Here is a 9,162-nt window from a genome sequence, read left to right on the forward strand (position 1 = left end):
CTGCAATATGCTGCCCAGGAGGTAGCCACTGCCCTAGCAGAATGAGCCCTGATGTCTTCTGGAATCGCCAAATGCTGAGTAGAATATGCCTTTCTAATGGCTCTCACCAACCAGGATGCAATAGTGCATGAGGAAGCTGGCTGTCCGCGTCTGGTTCCATGAGGAATAATCAAGAGAGAGTCCGTCTTCCTAAAGGAGATAGTGGCTGACAAGTAGTTGGCGATGGTGGTTTTAATGTCCAGCGGATGAGGCTCTCCCTGATCATCAGTGAAGGATGGAAGGACAATATCTTGGTTATAGTGAAAGGAAGAAGCCACTTTGGGTATGAAACGATCTGAGGGTCTAAAAACTACCCTATCCGGAAAGAAAACCAAATAAGGTTCTGAAATAACCAGAGCTTGAATTTATGACACTCTCTTGGCTGATGTTATGGCAATTAGAAAAGTAAGTTTCAAAGTCAAGTCCCATAATGAAATAGACTCCACAGGGATAAACGGTGGACTGGAAAAGGCATGGAGAACTACCGACAGATCCCAAGATGGAAAAATAGGCTTCCTAGGAGGCTTTATCTTCAGACTAGCTCTAAGAAATTGTATGACCAGGGGATGGAAAGCCCATTTTGTGCCCGTTTTAGCGGAAAGAGCAGAAACCTGCACCTTGAGGGTGCTTGAACTGAGGCCTTTGTTAATTCCTGACTGAAGAAACTCCAGAATTTGAGGCGGTTTCGGAGAAAGAGGATTCCAATCTCTTTCTCGGGCCATGAGGTAGAACTTTTCCAAAATCCTTGCGTAGATGGAATTAGTAGAAACCTTCCTAGCCTGCATTAAGGTAGAAATGACCTCCTGAGAACAGCCTTGTGCCTTCAGTCTAGACCTCTCAACTTCCAGGCCATCAGATGCAACCTCTCGGGAGCTGGATGGAGGAACTGTCCCTGTGAGAGAAGGTCTGGTTTTAGTGGAAGAAGAATTGGTGGTTGGAGACTGAGCTGCAGAAGGGTTGTAAACCACGGCCTCCTCGGCCAGAATGGAATTACTGCGATTATTGTTACTGAGGACCTCCGAAGTCTGGATAGGAACCTCGCAATCAGAGGAGTAAGAGGGAATATGTACCCCAACTTGAAATTCCATGGATGGACCAGACAGTCTATTCCCTCGGCTGAAGGAAACGGATTCCTTGACAGGAACCTGCGACATTTGGTGTTTATAGGTGTGGCTGCTAGGTCTATTTCTGACGTCCCCCAGGCTTCCGTCAGGAGAGAAAAAATTTGAGGACTCAAAGACCACTCATTGTTGGACAACGACCTCCGACTCAGATAGTCGGCCAATACATTCTGCGTTGCTGGGACATACACAGCTCTCAAGTCCGTCAGGTGAATCTGGGCCCATTCTAAAATGGGACGAACTTCCTTCATCAGAGTAACACTTCTTGTACCTCCCTGTCTCTGTACATAAGATACTGCCACTTTGTTGTCCATCCTGATAAGCACACTCTTTCCCGAAAGTAGAGACGTGATGGCCGTCAGGGTGTGAAAGGCCGCCCTGAGTTCCAATATATTGGAAACCACTCCTAGGGCTTGGAACTGCCACTGGCCTTGGGCTGCTAGATCCTGGTAGTGTCCTCCCCAGCCGCTCTGGCAAGCATCCGAAGTCACCACTTCTGGATCCGGAGGGACTATTGGCTTGTATTTTTCTAAATTGCTTTGGTGTGTCCACCACCATATTGATCGCTTCACCGACCTGGAGATGACAATGATCTGATGCATGGACACTCCATCCCACTGCTTGAGAAAGGAGTTTTGCAGGGTCCTCATGTGCCATTGGGACCATTGCACCATGGGTATGGTAGCCGACATGGATCCCAGCATGCTCAGACAGACCCTGGCTGACAGATGATTTGCTGACAGCAGTCTCCGCATTTTTTGAATTAGGGGCTGAATCTTTGCCTGTGGGAGTTGAACTGTTCAGTTCGGTGTCCAGATGTGCTCCTAGGAACACCATCTTCTGAGTGGGTTGTAAACTGCTTTTTTTCAAATTGACGATCCATCCGAAGTTGTGGAGGGTTGAAAGAAGAATTTCCCGATGCTGAAGCAATAACTCTTGACTTTTTGCCAACAGTAGGATGTCGTCTAAGTAATGATGAATTCGAAGACCTTTTCCTTTGAGGAATGCCACTAACGGTAAGAGAACTTTGGTGAATGTCCTGGGAGCTGACGAGATGCCGAATGGAAGGCACCGAAACTGAAAATGGCAATGATTGATGGCGAATCGAAGAAACTTCTGAAAAGCCGGATGTATTGGGATGTGAAGATAGGCATCCTACCTTCAAAAAGACTTTGGGTGCTCCCCTGCGGGTGTAGCCTTGGCCTTCTGCATTCTTAGGAAGGAAGGTTTAGTATTCTTCCAATCTCTCCTGAACTCTCTGCCGGGACGGTAGGATCTGGACTCCCTATACTTATCTGGGAGATTGCATCTAAAAGAAGGCCCTTTCTGAGCCTTGGGTCTTCTATCGGAGGGAATCAGCCCAGATTTCCCTCCCGTGACCTTGGAAATGGCCGAGTCTAGTTTGGCACCAAAAAGATTAGAACCGTCATAAGGAATTTTGCACCAATTAATTTTGGATGCTGTATCGGCCATCCATGGTTTCAGCCATAAGGCCCTCCTTGCTGTCACCGATGCCAACATTGTTCTGGCCGAGGACCTTATGATGTCCACTGAGGCCTCTGCTACAAAGTCACCCGCCAATCTAATCTCTTGCAAAGAAGAAACTAATTTCTCCATCTCTGTACCATCTAGAAGATCCTTTTCTATCTTAGCCGCCCATCCCGAAATGGCTCTTGCCACCGCCGCCGTGGTAATAGCCGGCCTGCAGGAACCCCCTGCCATGGAATACGCCTTTTTTACGGTCCATTTTACGGTCCAGTATGTCTTTAAAGGAGACTGCGTCCTCGATGGGTAAGGTGACATGACGGGCCAGAAGCATCACGGAGGAATCCACTATGGGACACATTAACTAAAGGTTTAACCTTTGATTCGTCCAGAGGATACATTTTCGCTAACCTGTTAGCAATGCTTGGTCGTTTGTCTGATTCCCACTCGTCCTTAATAAGATCTCCGAGTTCCTCAATGAACGGAAAGGACTCTGGGCGTCTCTTTAAATTGGGGAAATACTTGCGAGTTTTCTGAGGCTCAGAAATAATGTCTTCCCAGCCGATAGCCTCTTTGACTGATCTTGCAAATGGCTCCACCAAAGAAAAGTCAAACCCTGCAGACATCTCCTGGCCGTCATTATCCGAAGATGATTCTGAAGCCTGAGAGTGATATGGGTGCGCAGCGGATGTACTAGGGACTGCCACATCCATAGCGGGTGCTGTTGTCTCCAAAATAGATTCCCGTACTGATTCCCTTATAAGATCAGTAGCAATTCTTGCGTCCGCTTCCTTCTCTTTAGTTGCTTCATTGAAGCAAGAACGGCAGGCAAGCTTTTCTGGAAGGGCTGGTGCACCGCATATCCAGCAGGCGTTAGCTGCGGGTCTGGCGTGATGGCTGTGATGAGAGGAAGGAGGCCTCCTGTGGTCCGAGCGGCTATGCCGAGGGTGACTGTGGTGTGAATGACTGTGATGAGAGTGACCATGTCTCTGACGAGATGAGGACCTGGAGCGACTCCTGTGCGATCTTCTACTGGAAGTGCGACTTGACCCTCTTCCATGTCTGGAACTCGCTCCTCTTGCTCTGGTAGGGCTGCCAAAAAAGCAGCATCTTAGCAGTCGGCACTCTTTTTTCTCCCCTTCTTCAATACTCACCTACGACGGTAGAGCCTCTTACCTTTCTTGCTGTCGGTGATCTGCATGGGCAGTGAACTCCATGGAAAAGAGTAGACAGTATAGACTGAAGGGAAAATAAAAGAGAACTTCTTGCAATACCATTAAACGGAAAAATAAACAATAATATATATATTTTTTTTTTTTCCTGCCCCTTTAAGACCTAGAACCCTAAAAAAAAAAACCTGCAGAAGCCATAAAATAGAAAGACAATACAAATGTAGCAGAAATAAAACGGTCTTACCTTATCCAGCAGAAAACAGAGGATACAGAGCAGTATCTAGGTAAACAGCAGTATGCAGAAGCACACAACTGTATTTTAAAAAGGGCGCCATAGCGGTGGCCGAATGACACTCCGCGCATGCGCAGAACGTCTCAAGGATACTGGCGCCATCTTGGAAGAGGGAAAAACCTCTTTCTAGAGAAGAAAAAACGATCCAGCTGTAAACGGACATGCGCAGAACGGCAGGGACACTAGCGGCGGCCATGACAGCTGTACTGGAGGACAGCAAGTCCCAGCAACCCTGGAATAAGAAAAAAAAAAGGTACAGCCAGAAAACAAGGTATAATATAGCAAAGGAGTCCACTGCAAAATTAAAGCTTATTTAAAGCTTATAAAAACGTAGTCAGATGTCCCCTGAGACCACCAGAACGGGGATTCCCTCCATAAAGCTCTTTTAGAGACTGTACAGGAGGGACTTCCAAACAGGAGAGGCTTGAACCTGCTGGGGTGATGCGGTAAGAGGCTTATTCATCTGTAGATATTTTGAAACCTGGACAATCCAACCTGTCAGGTGAGGATAAAAAAAGAGAATGCAGAGGGGTGTCTCCCCTTCAAATTTATAGTTAACCAATCCTGTCAGGTTGTGGGGGCGGATTCACAACCCAGTGTGTGCTGCCATGAAGGCGTCAGGAAAGCGTTTTAGGAGGGAAAAATGCTTATCTGGGCAATCCCACTCAGAATATATAAACTTTCCCGACAATGAATGGACAGGAAAGGCATGCACAGCTTTGAGGAGGCTTTAGCGAAGCCAAAACAAAAAGAGGACACTCAGTTAAGGGTAGCATAAATGTGGAGCGGACCAATTCAGTAAAAAATTGCACCCAAAATGTATAGCTGATCTTCTGCATATGATCCCTCAGAAGAGGAGTCATCAGCCTGTTCACGGTCCTCTGAGAGAAGACATCTTCTCCCGCCCCACAGAGCCTCAGTTTGAGGGTCCTAGGGTAATGGAAGCTGACGCATTTTATCCCAATCTGGGATGCGATTAAAGTTGCTAACGTTTTTCCCATCCTATCATGGCTGAGAAAAAACCTTTTTAGAAATATAGGCAGGGGCTGCAGTGTTGTAAACAGTTGCAAACATCCCATGCCCCCTGAAGGCTCACTCTGATAAGCCACCCACTCTCAGGGGGAGATTCCATAGCAGAGATACGTTTTAGGCTTTCAGAGCTTGAGGAAGATGCCTTTTGCCCTCTTTTGGGGTGTTTCTAGCCCCCCCTTCTGACCATAGCCTGATGCACAAAAGCAGAGGTACTACTAGAAGGATCGCATCCACTGCTTGAGCAATAGTCCAGCCACTGCTGCTGCTATTAATGCTCAGCCTCATCCGAATAGTAAATGTGTCAAATTAGGAATGCCTGTAAATAGGAATGCCTGTGTCACCAAACCTCTTTCATGCCCCTCTGTGCTTTTGTGTCCCTGCGACAACTTGCAGCCAGCATAAATTGAGTTTTTTAAAACATACTCCCGTGCTGGACGTTGGAATCTAAGCCCCACCCCATCCTCGCATCGTGCCGCCCCCTCCTCTCTCTTTCAAAATAGAGCTTTCCCTGGTGAGCACGGGCCTCCGATCCGAAGGGATCAGCTTGGTTATGAGGAAGGGGTAAAAGAAGGAAACCTGAGAGCTGCCGCTGTGCAGGGGTGGTGGAAGAAAATGGTAATGCTGCTCGTTTTAGCTCTGCCCTTCCCTGTGAAGAGGGGGAGAGCTGAGCCCAGGTGGGGGGTGTCTGGTGGAAGCAAAAACCCCCCAAACTCACCAGAGGTCTGAGCTGCTCGCCAGAGGAAAAGAGCCTGCTGTTTCCTGATACAGCGTGATCTCTGAGGAAAGCATGAGAAGGTACGTGCTCCATACAGCCCCCAGTGGTGACACTTAGGCATGACAACATTTACTTTTTATTTTTAAAAGGAGACATTTCATAAGAAAAATTAAAAAATGTCTTAGAAAAACTCCACTTACCTTTCCCACCGCAGGGTTTTCTGTGGTAAAACCAACAGACCCAATCATCACCCTTCACGGTGGTTTCTGTTAACAACCGGGGACCCTTGGGAAGCCCACACTCCTGGACCTGTAATAGCACCCCGCCAGTAAAACGTTATGGCTTAAAATACCAAAGTACTGGATTCCGGGGGGCAAACTCTCTAAAAAGAGAAGCGTTACAGGCAAAACCTTGTTTCTTCCATCATGAGGCCTGGGTACCATTCAATTTGGCCTAAAAGACACTTTGAATGGATCCAGCTGCATAACTAGCCCCAGCAAGGATTGCTCCAGTGGAGCTCAGCACAGCACATTTTCACTTGTGACCAACACCTTAGACACTGGCGAAAAAACTGAGGTACTCCCAGCAAGGGAGAGTTTATATAGGGTGTGCCAATGTCCAGCACCTGAAGGTGGCCTATACCCACATGCCGACCGGGCCATAGCCGAAAGAGGGCTACAGCGCGGTCGGCTTATTCTGGGAGGGCGTTGGGTAGAGTGTTGTATGACTGAGTAATTGTCATTCAAAGTGTGAGAGCACCGAAAGCTGAAAATTGGTCTGGTTAGGAAGGGTGTTTAAGTACCCAGTGGTCAAGTGGTTAAAGAAACTTCAAATTTCGCCCCCGACTTCCTCGTCAAAGCACTCGGAATGTCACTTTCGGTGGTCATCACTTCCAGGTCCCCTACAGCCACGTCACAACCTGTTTCATCATATGGACTTTGTCCTGAGAGTGGCTGTAAGGCACAGCAACATCATTTAAGTACTCCCATTTATGCAAATAGCAAGGATTCAATTACCAATCCGCCCAGTGCCCCCGCAGAGATGATATATCTATCTAGCGTTCACCACGCATTCACTCATATATATTGCATAATTAACAATACAATTCAATAAAATCCATTATCCCAGATGTATAAAAATAAGAATTCATCATTACAATGAAAGCTACTTAAGACTGGATTATAAATAAATATAAGCTCATAATATTAAAAATAAAAAAAAATATGTATCTGTTACGTACATAATTGATCATAATGACAAACTAATTTGAAAGATACATTTGACCACAAATTACACAAACCAATATAAATCAATCTGAAATATAAATGAAATACAAACACTACATTAAGAAAAATCGAATTAAATTAATACATGACTCAGGTTAAAAATTGTTTAAAAGCAGTTTAGATCCAACTCTATATTTAAGCCATACGGTGTAAGACATTTCATAAAATATATCCATTTCGTCTACCTCTGGGACAAATCCCTCACTCTATTAGAGCTCCTCCATGATGGGAACACGCAGTCTATACTGCAGAACTGCAATAAGGATGGGTCCCTATTATGTTTTTCTCTAAAGTGCAAAGACACACTATGCTTCTTAAACCCATTCCTAATGTTAGTTAGATGTTCAGCTATATGGATTCTAAGAAGTCTTTTGGTCCTTTCTATATAAAACAAGCCACACGGACACCATAATAGGTATACTATGCTTTGTATTACATGTTATAAATTTGTTCATTGCAAAGCATCTGCCTTCACCAGATTGGTAAAATGTTTACGGCCCCTGTTACTTACTTTTAGGCCGCGTACACACGCGGGGACTGTTCGCTCAACTTTGTCCGCTGAACAGTGTTTCGGCGGACAGTCCGCTCGTGTGTGGGCTTTCAGCGGACAGTTTCAGCGAACAGTCTGCTGAACAAAGTTTTTCGGAAATTCCGAAAAACTGTCCGCTGAAACTTTGTTTGAGCGGACAGTCCGCCCGTGTGTAGGCTTGTTCGTCAAACTAAGTTCCGCGCATACTCAGAAAGAATTTACAGGGCGGAAGCGCTCGGTCTTGTAAACCTAGTGTTCGCATTGAAGCTAGCATATTCGTCATGCTGCTAATTTTGTGTTTTTTTAATATAGCCCGTTCTTTTCTTCTTCGTAATGCAAGAAAAGTGAAGTAGCATTGCTGCTTATATTCACACAGAGTTATACTACATGTTTTTATTCATCCTCATCCTATGATTAATCTTCCAATTATAGAAAAAATATATTCCAAATTAAAAAACAAAACATAAAAAAAAACCCTCCCAAAAAAAAAAAAAAGATAAAAAAAATTATATATATATATATATATATATATATATATATATATATATATATATTTGTGTGTGTGTGTGTGTGTGTCTATCTTAAAAAAAATATATATATAAAATAAAAAAAACCCCAAAAATTTATATATATATTTTTATTTCTGAAAAAAAAAATATAGAATTTATCTATTACTATATATTTTTGGAACTACTATTGTCATATTTTTTTTTTTTTTTTTTTTGTGGGGGGTTTGAAACAAGATGGACTTGCATTTTTTTTTGGGCCAAGCAGGACTATGCAAGTAGAGACAGATAGATAGATAGATAGATAGATAGATAGATAGATAGATAGATAGATAGATAGATAGATACCCAAACCAGCATTTTAGCTTACACATGATTGCATGTTCAAAATCAGCAGAGCTTCCCCTCATTTCAAATGTTAAGCCTCAAATTTACAGCGACTGCACTTCCAAGTGCACTTGCAGTGCTTTAAAAATTGCACTTGAAGTTAGCATATTTATATTAACATGAACGTGTGTTTTGTAAATAACCCCCAGAGTCTTTTGACGTGTATCTGCCTACTCACAAATAAACTCTGTTTTTTAAGTCAAAATTAAAAAAAAAAAAAAAAAAAAAAAAACATACAATATTTTTTTGAAATAATAAATTTTTATTTTTCCTCAAAACAAAAATAAATCAAGAGGGAGGCAACACTGGAGACAATTTTGACGTTTGTGAAGCCTTTTGTCCCCCAGGCACACATCAAGTGAGTGGCCACCAAAATTCCGAACCTGTGTAGCATGTAAATAGGGAGCACAGCCAGGTCCTAGAATCCCAAAGACCAGGAACAGCAGCAGATGAGATCTATGTCCCCAGACTGTGGTACTACAACAGCCTGTGTCTTCTTTCAGAGCAGACTGAAGCCAGGCAGTCACTTGCGACTCTTCCGTCCAGCCTTCCCTCCACGCGTCGCTGGATGCTGTGTCTCTGGTGGTGGACATGTGGT

Source organism: Lithobates pipiens, unplaced genomic scaffold (genome assembly GCF_037356315.1).
Source record: "Lithobates pipiens isolate NorthernLeopardFrog02 unplaced genomic scaffold, aLitPip1_a1.2 Scaffold_16, whole genome shotgun sequence".
Classification (NCBI taxonomy): Eukaryota; Metazoa; Chordata; class Amphibia; order Anura; family Ranidae; genus Lithobates; species Lithobates pipiens.